Source organism: Gossypium raimondii, chromosome 10, assembly GCF_025698545.1.
Source record: "Gossypium raimondii isolate GPD5lz chromosome 10, ASM2569854v1, whole genome shotgun sequence".
In the NCBI taxonomy this organism is placed as follows: domain Eukaryota; kingdom Viridiplantae; phylum Streptophyta; class Magnoliopsida; order Malvales; family Malvaceae; genus Gossypium; species Gossypium raimondii.
In genome coordinates this window covers 7942797-7957268 of record NC_068574.1, presented here as the reverse complement: position 1 = coordinate 7957268, position 14472 = coordinate 7942797, and the positions used below count along the sequence as shown (strand labels likewise).

Genomic DNA, 14472 nt, shown 5'->3' with positions numbered 1-14472 from the left:
CTACCTATTTAACGGAGTCTTGGTGACGTTACAACCCAAATAATCGGAACTACCTAAGTATTTACAACTAGTAAGATCGGAGCCACCAAAGCCATATACTTTGACTTCCCAAAACTCATCGTATTATTCTTAAAACATAAAGAAGTAACAACAACATGTCAATAGTGTAAATGAGCACGTGACAACTACTCCCCTTGTAGACATGATCTTTGACATCAAGGATCGAAGGTTGGAAAATGATGCCGCAGGTCAGCCAATTTCTCCCAAGTAGCATCTTTTGGAAATGCATTTGTCCATTCAATCAACACCTCGATCACTGCTTGGTTTCCCCTCTTTACCATTCATCTGTCTATAACCCAAACTGGTTCTTTCGGAAAGGTCCCATCCAAGACTATTACCGGTAGTACAGGATGTACTTGTTGCTGGCCAATATGACGCTTAAGCTGTGATACATGAAAAGTTCGATGCACTCGTAAGTCCAGTGGTAGTTGGAGGCGATAGGCTACTTCCCCTATTTTGGCTTCCACTTTAAACGACCCAAAATATCGAGGAGCTAACTTCTGACTGAAGGCCCTTTGAATGGTATGTTTTCGGTAATGTTGGAGTTTCAGATAGACCTAGTCTCTCACTTGAAAATGTCGATCGCTCCTTTTCTTATCTGCAAAGTATTTCATTCTCTCCTACGCGTGTTAGAGGTGGAACTGCAGCATTTTCCTAGCAACCTCTCTCTATTAGAGGCTTCGGTCTGCACAGGCTACACTCAACGATCCAGTTAAATATGGAAAATATTATGGAAGTGCCTACCCATATAAATCTTGATACGAAATGAGGCGGAGGAAGCAGATCAAGGATCAAATTCAGGTTGTTTGACCAGGAAGGAAAGATTTGGGTCTAATCTGAAAAAAAGAAATAATCAAATTTAGTAATAAAGAAGTCGAAAACAGTAAAAGAAGAAATTTGAGAACAAATAACAAATAATAATAATATAAAAATAAAAAATAGACAAAATTTAAAAGTGGAAGATGGATTGAATAAAACCGATGGATATGATGAATAGAAGGACAAATGTCCAATTGAACCATTTAAGATATAAATTCCAACAAACTCAATTAATGGCTCTAATCAACCCTTCAAGAAATAATCATTGGTAAATTGAAGGGTGAAAAATAAATTCTCACGACTCAAGAAGAAAGCTACTTCTAAAAATCACAAGAAAGAAATCTTGCACAAGAAACAAACTCCCAGAGTTAAAACTAATTTCAACTCTATTATGGCATTTGAATTAAACTGAGCTGCTCGTATCAAACCTTCATAAGGCGTCTCCTTGATAGCAAAATAGACGGTGGTATTATACCACCATTTGGTTAGTGGTAACCAGCAGTTCCATTCATTTAATCATTCCCCCGTCATGCATCGCAAGTAATTTTTGAGGCACTTGTTTAAGGCTTCTATTTGTCTATCCATTTGCGAGTAGTAAACAGTCAAACGGTGAAGTTTTGTCCCAAGCTTTGTGAAAAACTCTTGCCAAAAAATACTGACATAGACATTGTCTTTGTCAGAAACAATATTGTCAAATAAGCCATGAAGTTTGAAAATATTATATAAACAAGCCTAAGCTACTATTAAAGCCGAGTAAGAATGAGCCAAAGCTACGAAGTGGCCATATTTCATCAAACGGTCTACCACAACCCATATGGTTTCCTTCCCTTTCGAAACTGGCAGCCCGTCTATAAAATCTATGCTTATATCTGCCCATGCTCTAATAGGTACTGACAATGATTGCAAGAATCCCGGTGAAGCCGATAAATCATATTTATTCTTTTGACAAATATCACATCCCCTCACCCATCTATTAATCTCTTTGGACATCCTTTTCTAATAGACTCAACCTGTCATTCGATGACGTGTGGTCGTAGTGCCCGAGTGGCCCCCTATGGCACTGTTATGGAAAAAAGTTAAAAAGCTCCATTTGTATTTCCAGATCAGATTCAATTACCAACATCTCTTTTCTCTTGAGACATGTACCATCCCACAAGTAATTTGGATGTGAATTTGAATTATGTTGCAATTCAACACACAACTTACTTAGCTTTGGGTCGTGTTTCCATGATTGCTGCATGTGGGGCCACAACTCCGAAACAATGAAACTTTTCACCATTTGGAAAAGTTGTTCCAAGAAACAATCGGGTTCTCGAGAAAGAGCATCGACCACCATATTCTTACTCTCTTTCTTGTACGTAATATCAAAACTATATCCTAGTATTTTGGTGACCCATCTTTGTTGGAATGGCGTGATGGCCTACTGGTTGGAAAGGAATCAGAGACTCTAATGGTCAATTCAAATATTGAAATGTCGACCTACCAAATAGTGATGTTATTTCTTAACAGCTAATAATGTTGCTAGCATCTCTTTTTAGTAAATAGATAGTGCCTTATATCTCAACCCTAAGGTATTGCTGAAAAACACCACCAAATGACCCTACTAATGAAGGACGGCCCCGACTCCAATATCGTTGGCATTTGTGTCAACACAAAATTCCTTATTAAAATCGGGTAGCACAATAATAAGGGTTGAACTGATGGCCATTTTTAATGCTCAGAAAGCTTCATTGGTTGACAATGTTCATGCCCATTCATTCTTTTTCAAAAGTTTGGTAAGTGGTTTAGCAATGGTATCATACCCCTTTATAAACCACCTATAGTACCCCGATAATCTCAGAATTGATCTAAGCTCCTTGACTGATCGTGATTTAGGCCAATTTAACACGTTATTGACATTCGACTGATCCATAGCCACGATGCCACAAGAGATAAAATGGTCTAGGTACTCGATGCTGGTGGCCTCAAACCGTCATTTATCTTTATTGGCAAACAGTTAGTGGAATCGCAACAAGTTTAACACCCTTTTTAGTTGTAACAAATGCTTAGTTCATGAGCTAAAATATACCAATATGTCGTTAAAAAAGATAAGCACTAATTTACTCAACAATGGCTTAAAAATTGAATTCATTAGAGCTTGGAAGGTGGATTGAGCATTAGTGAGTCCGAAAGGCATTACTAAAAACTCGTAATGGCCTTCATGTGCCCGGAAAGTTGTCTTGTGGATGTCCTCTTCATGTATGCGAATTTGATGATAACTTGATCGAAAGTCAAGTTTAGAGAAAACCATTGCCTGACCAAGCTCGTCTAATAGTTCTTTTATTACTGGAATCAAGAAGTTTTCTCTGATAGTTAGCTGATTTAACTGTCGATAATCCATACATACACGCCAACTTTCACCCTTTTTTTACCATTACAATTGGAAAAGTGAACGCATTGTTACTGTCTCTGATAATTCCATTGTGTAGCATCCCTTGAACCAATCGTTCCATCTCGTTCATTTAGATGGCTGGGTAGTAGTAAGGTTTCATCTTGACTATCATGAATTCATCATTGAGTGGAATGTGATGATCTTGTAAGCGTGATAGAGGTAACCCAGTTGGTGTTTGAAACACGTCATGGAATACATCTAAGAGATTAATCAAATTTTTAGAGATTGATTCAGGTGATAATTGTAGTGATGCCTGATCAGCAGTAGCCATTAGGAGTGTATAGGAGCCCTAAGGATTCTCCATGATGGAAAAACTCATTGCAGTCTCACGATCACGCAAAACTTGTACAGCCTCCAACTGAATGCCTCGTAACAAGTATATGTTCCCGTTATAGTTAAATCACATGGTCAAAGCCTTGAAGTTCTAAGTAATGCTTCTCAATGATAGGAGCTAATGTGCTCCCAAAACTATATCACACCCCTTAACTGGTAGAACAAAAAAATCTGTTAAGAAACTCAATCCTTAGGCCTCCTAATGCACTTCCCGGCACAGCCATTGGGTGAACACACTACCCCAATTAGCCACCATGACCTTCAATTTATGTTATTGACTAAAGGATGTGGCAAGATTTCTCGCCAGCCTTGCACTTATGAAATTGTGCGTACTTCCTGAGTCAACCAGAATAATAATGTGAGCAGTTCCCAAAGATGTTGCCACCTTCATCGTATGGGTTCCTTGGATAGCATGGAGCGAACGTATAAGATACTGGACTATCGTTTCGATTAGAGAACCCTCCGATTGATCTAAATCATCTGGAACTCCTCCTCTTCCCCATCCAATTCTGATTCCAATAGTAACTAATATAGCTGAGACCTAACACACTTATGGTCCACAATATATTTGGAACAACACTAAAAACACATCCCTTTTCTTACTCTTATAATCAATATCTGTGGCTCTTAAAGTTCTATTAAACCTCTTGATGAACCTGTAGCCATGATTGATTTATGAGTTGCGCTCGTAGAGTTACTACTACTATGAGTTCCCCATTTGGGGTAGTTTGTAGCTTTAAAGTCTGAGAAACGATAGATGTATGATTCGAGGATTTTACAGTTGTGGGACCCGATGTCAAGAACGACCTCCTAAGAGATTGTTGTAATATACCACTTAACGTGCCATTCAAAATCCTTCCACCAAAGTTTTTGGCTTGAACAATTGTAGGTATTGCCCGATTTCAGTTTTCAAGTTGTTGGTAAATATGTTCAAGGCATATGATTCGGGTAGCTGCAATTGATTCAACAAACTAACAAAAATGTAATGATATTAGTCCATTGACCCATGCTGCTTCAATGACACCAAGTCGGACATGGAATCCTGAAAATAACTCGACGTAAAGCGTTCCCACAGGCTCTGAGCACACGTCTCTCAAACCAACATGCGGAAGCCTCCTTGCCTCTCTGTATAAAAATGGTGTCAATCAAGAGCCTTTTCCTCCAAGTGTAGCATTACTGTTTGGGCTCTAGCATTGGAAGGGATCCCCTCAGCCTCAAAATATTGTTCGAGTTTAGCCCACCAACCCCTGAAATCGAACCTGCCAAAACGTAGACATTCTAACTTGTGTGACTTAGGGAAATGTTAATTGACATAAGACCCCAAACGTGGGCATTCCCTAGGCGAAAACTGTAACACCCTTAACCCGTCTCCATCATCGAATTGGCGTTATGGAGCATTACAATATATATTAGGACATATATCATCAAATAGAAACAAAAATATAAAATAAATGATAACATTCAACAACTTATAAAAATCAGGGTAAAAATACACTTACGAGACTTAAATTGAGCTTACGAGGCCTTAAAAATGGTTTGGGAACAATCAAGGACTAATTTGAATCAAAACAGAAAAACATGCAAAAATTTAAAAATTTTAGAAACATGGGTCACACAACTGTGTGGAATAGCTTAGGCCGTGTAACTAACTATGACCGTGGGAAAAATCCTGCACCTAAAAATTAATAAGACACATGGTCGTGTGCATCTTAAAAAGCTTTCAAAACAAGGCAAAACTTTCATCCAACATTTAGGTTCCAAGCCAAATCAAAATCAACCATTTCCATACTTCAAAAACAAATTTAAACAAGCCTAAAGCATGTCAAAAAAATCGACCTAAGTGTCTAACCAATGTTTTCTCATTAACACCAAAATTCAATTATCAACCTCAATTCACATGACATATCAGCAAATTTGTATTCAAATTCATAAGTTCATATATAAAACTCATGCCAAACTTATCATTTCTTCTTAATCATTCACATTCATTCATACAATGATTTAAACACTTAAATAAGGTTTATATCACATGACCAAAACAACTTTATATGAACATATTCAAACCAAGATTAAAGACACATACACAAGTAAGCTTATACCAAGTTTAAAACATAACATTTGTAATAAGTATATAAACATATACAAAAACACCTATTGCATGCCATATAACCTAAAATAAACATATCAAAATCTACCAAAATATATCTAGATCGTGTGATCTTCAAGTTGATCCAATTGTCCAACTCCACAAAACGTTATCTATAAGAAGCAAAAAATAACACGAGTAAGCTTCACTAGAGCTTAGTAAGTTCAACGGTTAAAACGATAAAGCTTACTGAATTAAATATAACAATTTTAATAACAAGATTAAAAGTCAGGGTCTCCTATCAACTACAATCCACAACATGTGAGTTTATACATAAACAAGTACGAGATCATTCACTATCAAGCCACAATGCTATCAGAAGATTCATGAATAATCTTTCAACAATTCAATAACAAGGCATTTAACACAAGAAACATTGCCCGATAAACGATATATGGATATGAGGACACAATTATCCATCTGAAACACGTCAAACGCTCAAACGAGCCAATCCCACTGATAATACACCTCGGCACCAAGTGCCTAGCCCGTAGGCTAACATTCCTCCGAAAATATGCCTCAGCACTAAGTGCCAAGCCCGAAGGCTTTACATCCGCCCCTGGTAACACGCCAGAATTACTGTAATATATTGTGATCATCTGCAACAAATGCTGGACTTCGGTATATTAAGTGTAAAATCAAAGGTCAGGAATCATCGTTTCATCTCAAATTAATCCCATACCGCACACACTAAAACCTATCGGCATGCCAATCATACTCTATCTTATGTTCATCGGCTCAGGAGATATTATTACTAAATCAAGGTCCAACAGTTTATTATTTCCATTCATACTAATTTAACATCGAAATATTTAATTTAACAATTAACAAATAAATTCTCACTCAATCCATATTGTAAAATATATCAAAACAAACCGAATTAACTTACCAGGGCTAAACTGCAGTAACAATAAAGATTTAGAGACTATTCAGCTACTTTCCATTTTCCTCGGTTATCTACTTGTTCTTGATCTATGATATAATTTATTTCAGTTATTAGCCTCAATTTCATATACTATTCAACTTAATACATATAACTTCCTATTTACCACCCCAAACATTTACATTTTATTCAATTTGGTCCTTAAGACCAAAACAAGCTTATTTCACATAATTAAATTTTAAACCCATTGAACCCAATTTTTAACCATTCTAAAAAATCCCTATTGTAACACCCTAACCTGAATTCGTCACCGGAACAGGGTTACGGAGCATTACCGGAGTTTACAAATTAATTATCAGACATTTCATTTCATTTAGCATTCATATTTGAAACCAATCAAAATTAAAACATTAATGAGCCAACGTTGGCCAAATTAACTTATACATGCATTATAACCAGAATCAAATCATCCAAAATTACCGATAGATCCAATGGATAGTGTGATATATCTCTGACAAGCTTCCAACCCAATCGAGCTTCCGATAATCTGTAGGGTAAATAAAAAAAACAAATACGTAAGCAATGAATGCTTAGTAAGCTCGTATAGTCTTTAATCATATTAGTTCATTTAAAATATGAAATCTATACATATCAAGAATAATCCAATATTAATACCATAGTACTCATGAAGCTATATTCATCGACTCACAAGGTGAATAAATTTACAGTATCACTTACATATTATCCCAAGCTTAGTAGGATTTTATATAAATTTAACTCTTCCTAATTTCTTTATTTTCATTTGCATTTCTTTACTTTCCATACTTATTCCATATGCGTGACAAACAGGTCATAAACATATCATTTAACCATAGTCACAAGCTAGTGCATTTAACTAAAGCCTTTTCCAAATTGATCACATGATAAGTCATTTCATAAAAAATTGTACAATTTAAACCATACCACTTTTTCATGAGCACTAGCATATTTTCCCTCAAATACTTATCAATTCAATGCTTCGATTAAATAATCATATTACTATTCAACCAATAGCTTTGGCACTAGCCTAAGCATCAAGCAACAACACTGGTTAGTGTACTTGCACACATTACATATAAACTCATCATGCATAATTTTCTTGTATCAACATATTAAAGATAATCATACATTTACATGTCATGATACATATCATTCTCTTATTGTTTCTTCATAGGCATATATCATTTATTTCATTATTTCGATATTACATGTACCATCATTTTCATGAATTTCGCGTACATACTGGTAATAGTTCATTTCAAACTCATGTTATTTCACTTCAGACCTTTACCCGTTATATCATTTAAATATCAATGGTTATATTTATTTCAGATCAATACCAATAATAATCTATAAATCTTTCAATTCAATTACATAAGTCTTTTACCGTTTCTTTCTGAATCGAAGAACGACTTACGAATATGAGTACATCATTCTTTGTGCCATAGTCCAACTATGGTCTTGTACATACAAACACTGCCATGGTCCGACCATGGTCTTACGTTCATAGTGCCATAACCCAGTTATGGTCTTATCCGTCAATTCATCCTCTGCCACAGAACGATTGTATTCAATCCCGCGTTCAAGCCAAATTGAGTATTAAATTAGATAATATATTTCCAATAATAATTCATTTTTCAATATTTATAATTCAATTTGGTTTTCATTTGTTAACATCATATACTATTACATTGAGCCTTTATTTATCTCATGAACAATTAGTTCATGCTTTCTATTCACATTTTCATATTCAATTCATATTTTCAAATTATATTCTACAATCACGTTTCCTTTTCTATGGCTCAACTGTTTCATTTCGTTTGATTTAACTTTTCATTTAATTACCCCTATTAACAGACTCGGGCTTTGGCAAATACACGGATCCAACCAAACACATCAATACGGTACATTGTGCCTAAACGGTACATAGTACCTGATCAGTAATCAGTACTCTTCCATATCCTATGGCATGCCAACTATATCCGACTAGTTAATAGGGTATTTAATTCACTTTTTAGTACAATTATTCATCACCAAATAACATTCACTTTAATCAAAATTGTACAGAATATAGTTCATACGAACTTACCAGGCTAATTTGCAGAAATACCAAGATACAATGACATTTTGGTAATTTTCCATTTCCCTTGATTTTCTACCCAATCTTGATCTAAATTAATATTTCATTCAATTTATTAATTGAAATAATTAAACAGTTCATTTCATGTAATTTAGTCATTTTTGGCATTTTTACAAAATTACCCTAAAAATTTACCTTTATTCAATTTAGTCTCTGAACTTATAACATGTAAATTAGCTATTTTAAAATAAACTCATATTAAAAAAACCCTAGAAGCCAAGAGTGTTATCCTTGGTATCCTAGCGAAAACAGTGGCTGCTGCGGCTTGGGATGAAGGAAAGTGGTGGCAACGATGGGTTTGGGGGAGACGAGATCTCCCTGTTAGCAGAGGAACTCATTCAGTTATCGGTCAAAAGCTCGATGGTGGAACCAAAAGGTAAACATCTCTGATTTGTTCTGTTTGGACAAAGAAACCTTATAATCAAGACAGTTTTAAAGCACAGATGAAAAGCATATGGAAAACAAAGGAAAAATTTGAGATTCAATCAGCAGGGCAAAATCTCTTTCTAATAAGTTTTGAATTAGAGGAAGACTTAGAAGCTGTTCTGGAAGGCCAACCATGGTTGTTTAGAAAACATTTAGTTCTTTTTGAAAGATTGATAAAACCAATGGAAAGAGATCAAATCAGACTTGTCTCATCCCCGTTTTGGGTTAGAATTGGGCCATGTTTACCAGAGTTTGATAAAAAAGATCTGTTGCATGCTATAGGAGTACTTAGATCTGAAATTATGGGTGAATTCTGTCGCCTTAGGATAAAATTAAATGTGCAGAAACCCCTCCGCAGGGGTATATTTGTTTCAACTGGTACAGGTCATAAATGTTGGATCCCATTCAAGTACGAGAAGTTACCGACTTTTTGCTTCGGGTGTGGCAGAGTGGGACATGGTCTCCATGAATGCACAGATATTATTCCTGAAAAAAAAGACAGAATTAGAGAGAGTCCACCTTTCTCCTTAGCTTTAAAAGCAGAGTCAAATTTGGTTGGCAGGGAGAGTCTAAAATTGAATGCTCTATCAAAAAAATTACAATCACAATGCTCATATATAGAAAATACTGAAGAAAACCAGAGGGAGCACTTTTATAATGAAAAGAGAAGTAATATGATGAAAGTAACACAAGCAGACTCTTTGGAAAAATTACCAGGAGAAGAGATAGAGATTCAAAAGGAAGGAGAAATTAATGAGAAAGAAATCGTGAGCAGTAAAGCATATGGAGAAGGAATAAGAACGATCGGAAAGCCACTTAGAGAAGATTAGAACCAGTAGAAGGAATGAGACAATATGAGGAAGGAAGTAAACTGCAGAAGAGGAAATTGGTAGAAATCGTAGATGATGATTATGAAGATACAACTAAAAGTATGAAATATGATTGCCAAACTCTGCTTAATGAGGATGAAACCAGTTTGTTGACAGAAGTTCCCGAACAGAATATATCGGCGGCTACCAAAAGGCAAGCCGACCGGACACAATGAAAATCATATGCTGGAATGTCCGTGGATTGGGGAGTCCACGGGCAGTAAGAAAACTTCGGTTTTTACTGAAGTAAAATAATCCTCAGCTGGTCTTCCTTATGGAGACTAAAGTTAGTGAGAAGCGAATGGAGGAAATTAGGAGGAGGTGTGGCTTTATGAATGGGCTGGAGGTAGGAGCAACAGGTTCACGTGGGGGAATTTGCCTAGCATGGCGTAAAGAGGTTCAGGTAAAACTCAAAACTCTCTCAACGAGTCATATGGACGTGCTGATTAAAGAAGAAGGTGTTAATGAAGAATGGAGATTCACAGGGTTTTATGGATCACCTTATCCACAAAATAAAATTGCCTCATGGGATCTATTAAGACTGTTGGGACAGAACAAAATTACCCTTGGCTTGTTAGTGGAGACTTTAATGAAATAACATATTCTTTTGAAAAAAAGGGAGGTCTGCTAAGGGAGGAAAAAAGAATGGCAGAGTTTCGTAAGGTTTTAAATGAATGCCAACTTATAGATGTGGGATACTCGGAGCATGGTACACATGGGAGAGAGGAAATTTAATGGAAACGAATATCAAAGAGAGAATTGACAGGGGTGTTGCGAATGAGAAATGGTTGGAGCTCTTTCCTGAAGGCATTATACATCATTTGACGTCTACACTTTCGGATCACTGTCCCCTTTTAATAAGCACATCTAACGAAAGTAGATTCAAAGGAACTTCAATTTTCAAATTCGAAGCATGGTGGACCACAGAAGAATCACTTGAGGAGGAAATTAAGAAGTCATGGGAGTCTTCAAATGGATCAATTCTTGAAAAGATGGAAACACTACAGATCAGTCTTTCAAAATGGGCGAAATCAATAAAGAAGAAACGGAAGGTATTGACGGCTAAGCTTTCAAAGGAGCTTGAGGACTTAATGGAGGAAGAACGAGATGATGATATACTGGCAAAAATAATTGATACGAAAATTCACTTGAATATGGAGATTGATAAAGAGGAAAGGTATTGGGAACAGAGAGCACGGGCTAATTGGCTTAAGTTAGGGGATAAGAATACAGTATTTTTTCATAAATATGCCTCAATGCGGAAAAGAATTAATACAATAAGCAGGTTGGACACAGATGATGGAATTGGAATTCACGAGGAATCAGAAATTAATAAGACTGCAACGAGCTATTTCCAGAACCTTTTTTCGACGCATGGAGTAGGAGATCTATCTCATCTTTTAACAGGTATCAATAACAGTATATCTTGAAATCAACCTAGCTCTACTGTCATAATATACGTCAGAAGAAATTTTTGCAGCACTTAAAGGAATGGGATCTACTAAAGCACCAGGATTTGATGGTTTTCCGGCATTATTCTTTCAGAAATATTGGCATATAGTTGGTAAAGATATTGGCGACTTTTGTTTGGGAGTTTTGAATAATGGAAAGGATTTTGAAGGTTTAAATCTAACTGAGATCATACTTATACCGAAGACGTCCAAACCTACAAATCTTGGTAATTTCAGACCTATCAGCCTATGCACAGTTATATACAAAATTATAGCCAAAACAATTGCGAATCGTCTTCAAGAGTTTATTGGCAGATGTATTGATAATGCCCAGAGTGCTTTCGTCCCAGGGAGATTAATATCAGATAATGTATTGATAGCCTATGAACTTCTACATACTCTTCGCCAAAAAAGAACAGGGAAAAAAGGACTCATGGCAATAAAATTGGACTTGAGTAAAGCTTACGACAGAGTTGAATGGGCATTCTTAAAGGAAGTTATGATCCGAATAGGCTTTACAGAGAATGGGTGTCATTAATCATGAGGTGTATTTCTACGGTCTCGTATGCAGTAACTACTAATGGGAGAAGAGGCAGTGATTTTCAACCTACCAGAGGACTTCGACAAGGTGATCCACTTAGCCCATTTCTTTTTCTCATTTGTAGCGAAGGACTCTCGGCCTTACTCAGGATTGCTACAAGGGAGGGTCTGATTAAAGGGGTAAAAGCTAGTAGAAGGGGACCGACAACTTCACACCTACTATTCGCGGATGACTGCATTTTGTTTGGAGAAGCGATAAAGAGTAAAACTGGGATTTTAAAAGATATATTGAAGGAATATGAGAGTTGCTCTGGCCAATGTGTAAATTTTGATAAATCCACGATTTTTTTCAGTACTAATACAGAGAAAGTGGAAAAAGAGAGCATCTCAGCTGAAATGGGAATAAGGCAATCGACAAATATAGAGAAATATTTGGGACTACCTAATATGATAGGAAGGAAAAGAAGGATTCTTTTCAGAATATTAAGGATAGAATTAAACAGAGGATTGAGAATTTGAGTACACGTTTTTTATCTCAAGGGGGAAAAGAGGTGTTCATAAAGGCAGTACTTCAATCAATCCCAAGCTACGCTATGACATGTTTTTTGCTACCAAGATCGTTTTGTGGGGAGCTTGAAAATCTGTTTGCTAGATTCTGGTGGCAAAAAGGTAAAGGCAGGAAAGGCATTCACTGGTGCAAATGGAGTGATATGTGTAGTCCTAAAGAGGAGGGAGGCATGGGCTTCAGGAATATGGCGCAATTTAACATTTCTCTACTTGCTAAGCAAGGATGGAGGATCATTAATAATCAAAATGCTCTTGTTACTCAAGTTTTTAAAGCCAAATATTTCCCAGATGGTCATTTTTTAAATTCCCAGTTAAAAAACTCTTGTTCTTATGCATGGAAAAGTATCTGGGCAGCTAAAGCCTTATTGAGTAAAGGTCAATGTTGGAGGGTGGGTACAGGTAACAGTATATCCATTAACGATGCTTGGATTCCAGATTCAGTTGATTTTAAAATTTCATCAGAGTTAACTTCTATGAGCGTGTCAAAAGTAAGTAAGCTAATCGACAGTAATGAAAGACGATGGAAAAAAGAGCTGATTATGAATACCTTCGCAGAAGTTGATGCAGCACGAATTCTCCGAATTCCTCTAGCACGGACACCTCATGAAGATTTTATTATTTGGGGAGGCGAGCCGTCGGGTGATTTCACAGTCCGAAGTGCTTATAAACTATTACAGAGAATGGATGAAAATCCTAGAGCTTATGCTTTACAAACCATCTACAAAAATTTTTATAAGCAACTATGGAGCCTAAATCTACCATCTAAAGTGAAGGTTACTATATGGAGACTGTCATGGAACTATCTGCCTACAAAGGTAAATTTACAACACAGGAAACTAACTGCCAATACAAGTTGTCCTCGATGTGGCCAACGAGCTGAAACAATGAATCATGTCTTTCGGGAATGTCCTGTCACAGTTGATATATGGAGAGCATTATCATTTCAGAATATTTTGACGAATCAATGCGAGGACTTTATACAGTGGCTTACATGGGCGGTAGAGCAGCTCAACTCTCGTCAAGGTCAGATCTTCTACTGCACTCTTTGGGCTGTATGGGGAGACAGGAACAAAAGAGTACACGAAGGGAAAGTTAGCAATGGAAAATATACTGTAAGTTTCATATATAGCTACATCAAAGAGTTAACTGGCTTTGAAAACAGAGATCTGAAAAAAGGAAAAGAAATCAGAAAATAGATGTACCCACAGAGAGAGTTTGTCAAGATAAACTTTGACGGTGCATATAAAGAAACCCAGAATCGGTCAGCTTCAGGCATTGTGGTTCGAGATTCGAAGGACATGTTCTTTTATCTTACTCAAAAATTCACGATGGTGTTTCGTCTCCTTTTGCTGCTGAAGCCATAGCATGCTGGACAGCAGTCAAAATAGGTATTGACAAGGGCTGGCAATCACTCATTTTTGAAGGCGATTCCCTCGCAATCATCAAAAGATGCAACACAAAAGAACAAGATCGATCAATGGTAGGAACATACATCTATGATATTCAGAAGAAAATTTTCGGCTTAAAAATATCAGTTTTCAACATACATTAAGATCTGCGAACAACCTTGCTCATATTTTAGCAACGGCAACGCTAAGAAGTGGAGAGGAAGGTTACCTGGAGATGGGAGTCCCTGAATATGCTGAAGATCAGGAAAGGCAAGACAGGATGAGAGAGCCAAACTAGAAGTTTCAGATGATGAAAAGGTAAGAGAGGAAGTTTTTTCAGACCATTAAGAAAATGAAAAGATGCATATGGTTTGCTTTTT

General features: G+C 36.5%; 1 long non-coding RNA gene across 1 annotated transcript; it reads right to left on the bottom strand.

Annotated features, from left to right (window-relative positions):
* Window positions 1-9265: 9265 nt before the first annotated feature.
* Window positions 9266-14472, bottom strand: LOC128033802 (uncharacterized). The gene is made up of 4 exons (XR_008189880.1): window positions 13907-14472; window positions 13696-13754; window positions 13252-13613; window positions 9266-9763 (listed from the first exon to the last, which is right to left on the bottom strand). It is a non-coding gene; the product is annotated as an uncharacterized LOC128033802 (long non-coding RNA).